General features: G+C 59.9%; 1 non-coding gene across 1 annotated transcript; it reads left to right on the plus strand.

Moving 5' to 3' along the window:
- Window positions 1–4,381: 4,381 nt before the first annotated feature.
- LOC131868323 (5S ribosomal RNA) lies at window positions 4,382–4,500 on the plus strand. The gene has a single exon (XR_009366789.1). It is a non-coding gene; the product is annotated as a 5S ribosomal RNA (ribosomal RNA).
- The last annotated feature ends 2,827 nt before the right edge of the window (window positions 4,501–7,327 follow it).

Here is a 7,327-nt window from a genome sequence, read left to right on the forward strand (position 1 = left end):
AGGACATCGACCCCAACTTCCGAACTCGCCTGCAACGACCGAACCAGCGCCTTGGTGCGCACCAAAAGTGCGCACTTTTGGAGGGCACTTTTGTGCGCTCCAAAGGTGCGCACTTTTGGAGGGCACTTTTCTGCGCTCCAAAGGTGCGCACTTTTGGAGGGCACTTTTTGGAGGGCACTTTTCTGCGCTCCAAAGGTGCGCACTTTTGGAGGGCACTTTTTGGAGGGCACTTTTCTGCGCTCCAAAGGTGCGCACTTTTGGAGGGCACTTTTTGGAGGGCACTTTTCTGCGCTCCAAAGGTGCGCACTTTTGGAGGGCACTTTTTGGAGGGCACTTTTCTGCGCTCCAAAGGTGCGCACTTTTGGAGGGCACTTTTTGGAGGGCACTTTTCTGCGCTCCAAAGGTGCGCACTTTTGGAGGGCACTTTTCTGCGCTCCAAAGGTGCGCACTTTTGGAGGGCACTTTTTGGAGGGCACTTTTCTGCGCTCCAAAGGTGCGCACTTTTGGAGGGCACTTTTTGGAGGGCACTTTTCTGCGCTCCAAAGGTGCGCACTTTTGGAGGGCACTTTTTGGAGGGCACTTTTCTGCGCTCCAAAGGTGCGCACTTTTGGAGGGCACTTTTGTGCACTCCAAAGGTGCGCACTTTTGGAGGGCACTTTTCCTGTGCTCCAAAGGTGCACACCTAGGTGAGCACCTTCGACCACACCTTGTAGCACACCAAACTCTGACTTTCGACTTCATCCGCAATGCAGGGTCTTTGAGGTTGGCGCAATGCGCACAACCAGGGGAGTCGACCCATCAAACCCAACACCTCCCCTATATAAGCTATTTGTCTGATTCTCATACATGCGTAGCCTGCAGGAGCAATTAGGACATCGACCCCAACTTTCGGCTTCTAAACGAAAACAAGGTCTTTGAGGTTGGTGTAATGCGAACAACTAGGGGAGTCAACCCATCAAACCCAACACCTCCCCTATATAAGCTATTTGTCTGATTCTCATACATGTGTAGTCTACAGGAGCAATTAGGACATCGACCCCAACTTTTGACTTCTTAACGAAAACAAGGTCTTTGAGGTTGACGTAATGCGCACAACCAGGGGAGTCGACCCATCAAACCCAACACCTCCCCTATATAAGCTATTTGTCCGATTCTCATACATGTGTAGCCTGCAGGAGCCATTAGGACATTGACCCCAACTTTTGACTTCTTAACGAAAACAAGGTCTTTGAGGTTGGCGTAATGCGCACAACCAAGGGAGTTGACCCATCAAACCCAACACCTCCCCTATATAAGCTATTTGTCTGATTCTCATACATGTGTAGCCTGCAACAACGATTAGGACATCCACCCCAACTTCTGAATTCGTCTGCGTTGACCGCACCAAAGGTGCACGCCTTGGTGCTCACCAAAATCCGACTTCCGACTTCTTCTGCTATGCGGGGTCTTTGAGGTTGGCGCAGTGCGCACAACCAGGGGAGTCAACCCACCGAATGCAACACCTCCCCTATATAAGCTATTTGTCTGATTCTCATACATGCGTAGACTGCAGCAATGATTAGGACATCCACCCCAACTTTTGACTTCTTAAACAAGACAGGGTCTTTGAAGTTGGTGCAGTGCACACAACCAGGGGAGTCGACCCATCAAACGCAACACCTCCCCTATATAAAGCTATTTGTCCGATTCTCATACGTGTAGTCTGCAGCAGCGATTAGGACATCGACCCCAACTTCCGAATTCGTTTGCATTGACCGCACCAAAGGTGCACGCCTTGGTGTGCACCCTGGAGTGCACTTTGGTGCTCACCTCGGTGCACACTTTGGTGTGCACCTCGGTGTGCACCAAAGGTGCGCACCTTGGAGCGCACCAAAGGTGTACACTTTGGAGCGCACCACATAGGGTCTTTGAGAGGTTGGCGCAGTGCGCACACCAAGGTGGGTGTTGAGGTGCGTGCCGAGGTGGGTGGGTGCTAGGGTGCGCTCCATGGTGGGTGCCAGGGTGGGTGCGTGCTAGGGTGGATTCCAAAGAGGGTCATAGGGTGGGTGCCAAGGTGGGTTGGTGATATAGTGGGTTCAAAGGTGGGTACTAGGGTGGGTTCCAAGGTGGGTCACAAGTTGGGTGCCAGGATGCGTGGGTGTTAGGTTGGGTGCCAAGGTGGGCTCCTGCGTGGGTGGGTGCTAGGGTGGGTTTCAAGGTGGACGCGAGGGCGGGTGCCAAGGTGGGTAACAAGTTGGGTGTTAGGATGGGTGAGTGCTAGAGTGGGTGCCAAGGTGGGTGGGTGCTAAGGTGGATGCCAAGGTGGTTCACAGGGTGGGTGGGTTCTAGGGTGAGTTCCAAGGTGGGTCACAGGTTCAGTGCTAGGGTGGGTGTCAAGGCGGGTGTCGAGGTGCCTGGGTGCTAGGGTGTGGATGCCAATGTGGGTCATAGGGTGGGTACTAGGGTGGGCTGCAATGTGGGTGCCAAGGTGGGTAACATGCTCGGTGGGTTCTAAATTGGGTGCCAGGGTGGGTGTGCACCCACCTTGCCCGAGGTGGGTGCCAAGGTGCCAGTGTGGGTGGGTGCTAAGGTGGATGCCAAGGTGGGTGAGAAGGTGGGTGATAGGTTGAGTGGTAGGATGGGTGGGTGCCAAGATGGGTCACAGGGTGGGTGCAAGGGTGGGTAGGTGCTAGGGTTGGTGTCAGGGTGGGTGGGTGCTAGGTTGGGTTCCAAGGTGGGTGCGAGGGTGAGTGTCAAGGTGGGTCACAGGTTAGGTGCTAGGATGGGTGAGTGCTAGGGTGCAAAGGTGCCAGGGTGGGTGCTAGGATGGGTCGATGCTAGGGTGAGTGGCAAGGTGGGTCCACAAGTGTCAAGGTGGGTGCCGAGGTGGGTGCCAAGTCGGCGACTGCTATGGTGGATGCCAAGGTGGGTCACGGGGTGGGTGCCAAGTTGCTAGGTTGGGTTCCAAGGTGGGTGCCAACGTGGGTGCTAGGGTGCGTGGGTTAAAGGGTGTGTCACAACGTGGGTGCCAGGATGGGTGCGCACCCACACTGGCCAAGACGGGTGCGGGTGCAAGGTTGGGTTCCAAGCCCGGTCACAGGCTGGGTGCTAGGATGGGTGGGTGCCAAGGTGGGCACCAGGGTGGGTGCACCCACCCTGGCCAAGGTGGGTCACGGGGTGGGTCCTAGGGTGGGTAACGGGGTGGGTACTAAGGTGCGTGCCAAGGTGGGTCATAGGGTGGGTGCCAAGGTGGGCACCAGGGTGGGTGTGCACCAACCCTAGCCAGGGTAGGTCACGGGGTGGTTGTCGGGGTGGGCGTCAAGGAGCCAAGGTGGGTGGCAAGTAGCCAAGTTGCGTGCCAAGGTGGGTGTCGGGGTGGGTGCCAAGGATCCAAGGTGGGTGCCAAGGAACCAAGGTGGGTGTCTGGGTGGGTGCCGAGGTGGGAGCCAGGGTGGGTCCCAAGGTGAGTGCAAAGGTGGGTGCCAGGGTCAAGGTGAGTGCCAATGTGGGTTCCAAGGTGCCAGGGTCAGGGTGAGTGCCAATGTGGGTTCAAAGGTGCTAAGTTGGGTGCGAGGTTGGGTGCGAGGGTGGGTGGGTGCCAAGGTGTGCTAGGTGGAAGCCCGGGTGGGTCGGCATCCCATGGGTGTCGAGTTGGGTGCCTGATGGGTGCTTCTTGTCAAGTTTTAGTCGTCGGGACTCATTTCGAGCCTTAGAGGTCGTTTCTTGTCCGGTTGCCCTGTCTTCGACCTGGGAACCCAATTTTGGTCCTCGGGTCCCATTTTTTTTTGTCTCGCATCCCACTTTTGGCCTGTGGCCTTTTCGGGGTCGATTCTCGTTTTGGGCATCAGAGCATGTTTCTTCTCCTAAAACCCAATATTTGTTTATTAAGTCTCGGAACACATTTTTGTTCTCGTGGACCCATCATGGGTCTTGGAACGCATTTGTGGTCCTTGGGTCCCATTTTGCATCCCGAAACTTGTGTTTTGGTGCTTGATCCCTATTTTGGGTGCCCACCTTGCACCAAGTGCGCACCCGGGGCAAACCGAGCGCCTTGGTGCACCAGGGCAAGATCGAGCGTGCACCCGAGGCGCCCCGAACATGCACCAAGGTGCACTCGGCCCACATGTGAGCGCAGGTCGTTGCGCCCGAGGTGGTGTGTGGGCACCGCGTTGCAGACGGGACACTGCACGCACACGACGCCCCCTCCAGGTGCACGCACGTAGGCCGGGCCGGGTGCACACCCGACGCCCTAGCAAGGTGCGCGCACCCGGGCAGGGCTCACACTTGGCGAACGGGGCGCACTTCGCGAGGGAGGGTGTGCACCTCGACGGGGGTGGGTGGCCGGGGTGGATTCGCACGTGGGTCGCGGTTTGCTAAGTACACACTGCGACAAGCTCATAACGGGTGCGATCATACCAGCGTTAGTGCACCGGATCCCATCAGAACTCCGCAGTTAAGCGCGCTTGGGCCGGAGTAGTACTGGGATGGGTGACCTCCCGGGAAGTCCCGGTGTTGCACCCTTTTTTAGTTTTTCGCCGGGCGTCGCAATGCTATTTGAATAAACCTTTTGCCCGTTTGCGTTCTCGTCGGGGCCGGGCCGGGCCGGGGTGCGCTGCCCGCACTACCGCGCGCGCGGGGGGCGACACCGAGCGCGCACCCGAGGCGCCCCGAGCACACAGGCCACGGTGCAACCCGGGCGTTGTGCGCGCACCCCGGTGCGCCCGAGGTGCTGCGCGCGCACCCAGGTGAAATCGGTGTGCACCTCGGCCAGTGCGCGCTCGGTCGAGTCGCGCACGTTGGCCAAGGTGCACGGTGATGTTTCTTACTCTAAGGTTCCGCACCAGACGCCCGGGACAGGTGAGCGAAGCTGGGCGGGGCCGGGTGCGCGGCCGGGGCAGGTGCACGCAGCTGGAGAGAGCTTTGGAGCACACTTCGGAGCGCACCAATGATGCGCTCCATTCAAAAGTTTCCTGAAAAGGCAAAAAAAGTTGAGATTATAGAATTTCCCACTTGAGAGATTGTAAAAAAAAAAAATTTAAAATGAAGGAAACGCGGGTGCCAAGGTGTGCGCAGCCCAGCCAAGGTGTGCGCACCAAGGCGCCCACCCTGGCGAAGGTGCACGCAAGGTGCGCACCCGAGGCAAACCGGACAATTAACCCAACTTTCGACTTCGCGCGCACCTTGGAGCGCACTTCGGAGCGCTCCTTGGTGCGCACCAATCTTGGGCACCTCGGAGTGCACCATGGCGCCCACCAAGGTGCGCACCCGGGGCAAACCGAGCTCCGACTTCGTGCGCACCTTGGAGCGCACGAAAGGTGCGCACCATGGCGCCCACCAAGGTGCGCAGCCCAGCCAAGGCGTGCGCATCAAGGTGCGCACCCTGGCGAAGGTGCGCACCCGGGGCAAACCGAGCTCCGACTTCGTGCGCACCTTGGAGCGCACAAAAGGTGCGCAACCCAGCCAAGGTGTGCGCACCCCGGTCAAACCGAGCTCCGAATCGTGCGCACCAGAGGTGCACGCCATCGTGCGCACCTTGGAGCACACTTCGGAGCCCTCCTTGGTGCGCGCCGATGTTGCGCACCTCGGAGCGCACCCGGGGAAAACAATGCAATTAACCCGACTTTCGACTTCGTGGGCACCTCGGAGCGCTCTCGGGTTCGCACCTCGGAGCACACCGAGGTGCGCACCTTTGATGCGCTGCCTTCACCAATTTCCAGAAAAGGCAAGAAAACATTGAGAAGGTGTGCGCACCGAGGTGCCCACCCTGGCGAAGGTGCACGCGAGGTGCGCACCCGGGGCAAACCGGGCTCCGACTTCGTGCACGCCGCACCTTGGAGCACACTTCGGAGCGCTCCTTGGTGCGCACCAGGGCGCGCAACCCAGCCGAGGTGCCCACCCCGGCGAAGGTGCACGCGAGGTGCGCACCCGGGGCAAACCGGGCTCCGACTTCGTGCACGCCATGGTGCCCACCGCGGCGAAGGTGCACGCGAGGTGCGCACCCGGGGCAAACCGGGCTCCGACTTCGTGCACGCCGCACCTTGGAGCACACTTCGGAGCGCTCCTTGGTGCGCACCATGGTGCCCACCAGGGCGCGCAACCCCGCCGAAGGTGCACGCGAGGTGCGCACCCGGGGCAAACCGGGCTCCGACTTCGTGCACGCCGCACCTTGGAGCACACTTCGGAGCGCTCCTTGGTGCGCACCATGGTGCCCACCAGGGCGCGCAACCCCGCCGAAGGTGCACGCGAGGTGCGCACCCGGGGCAAACCGGGCTCCGACTTCGTGCACGCCATGGTGCGCACCGCGGCGAAGGTGCGCACCCGGGGCAAACCGGGCTCCGACTTCGTGCACGCCGCACCTTGGAGCACACTTCGGAGCGCTCCTTGGTGCGCACCAGGGCGCGCAACCCAGCCGAGGTGCCCACCCCGGCGAAGGTGCACGCGAGGTGCGTACCCGGGGCAAACCGGGCTCCGACTTCGTGCACGCCGCACCTTGGAGCACACTTCGGAGCGCTCCTTGGTGCGCACCATGGTGCCCACCAGGCCGCGCAACCCAGCCAAGGTGTGCGCACCAAGGTGCACGCGAGGTGCGCACCCGGGGCAAACCGGGGTCCGACTTCGTGCACGCCGCACCTTGGAGCACACATCGGGGCGCTCCCGGGTTCGCACCGGCGTTGCGCACCGTGGTGGGCACCTCGGAGCACACCAAGGTGGGCAGCGAGGTGCGCACCTTTGATGCGATGCCTTCACTAATTTCCATAAAAGGCAAAAAAAAAACGAGATTTTAAAATTTCCGTTTTGAAAGATAGTGAGAAAAAGGGAATGCTGGTGCCATCTTGAGCCCGCCCTGGTGCGCAGCCCAGCCAAGGTGTGCGCACCAAGGTGCCCACCCTGGCGAAGGTGCGCGCCCGGGCAATTAACCCAACTTCCAACTTCGCGCGCGCCAGGGTGGGAGCGCACCCAACAACCGGGCCTGGGAAGAGCCAATGCGAGAAACCCCACCAAACGCTCTGACAAAAAAAGAGGGGGCGCTCCAGTAACCCCGCTTCGGAGCGCACCCTGGGCAAACCCAGCCAAGGTGCCCACCCCGGCCAAGGTGCAGGCGAGGTGCGCACCCGGGGCAAACCGGGCTCCGACAACGTGCACGCCGCACCTTGGAGCACACTTCGTAGCGCTCCCGGGTGCGCACCTCAGAGCACACCAAGGTGGGCAGCGAGGTGCGCACCTTTGATGCGCTGCCTTCACTAATTTCCAGAAAAGGCAAAAAAAAAAGGAGATTTTAAAATTTCCGTTTTGAAAGATAGTGAAAAAAACGGAACGCGCGTGCCATCTTGAGCCCGCCCTGGTGCGC

This window comes from Cryptomeria japonica, unplaced genomic scaffold (genome assembly GCF_030272615.1).
Source record: "Cryptomeria japonica unplaced genomic scaffold, Sugi_1.0 HiC_scaffold_203, whole genome shotgun sequence".
In the NCBI taxonomy this organism is placed as follows: domain Eukaryota; kingdom Viridiplantae; phylum Streptophyta; class Pinopsida; order Cupressales; family Cupressaceae; genus Cryptomeria; species Cryptomeria japonica.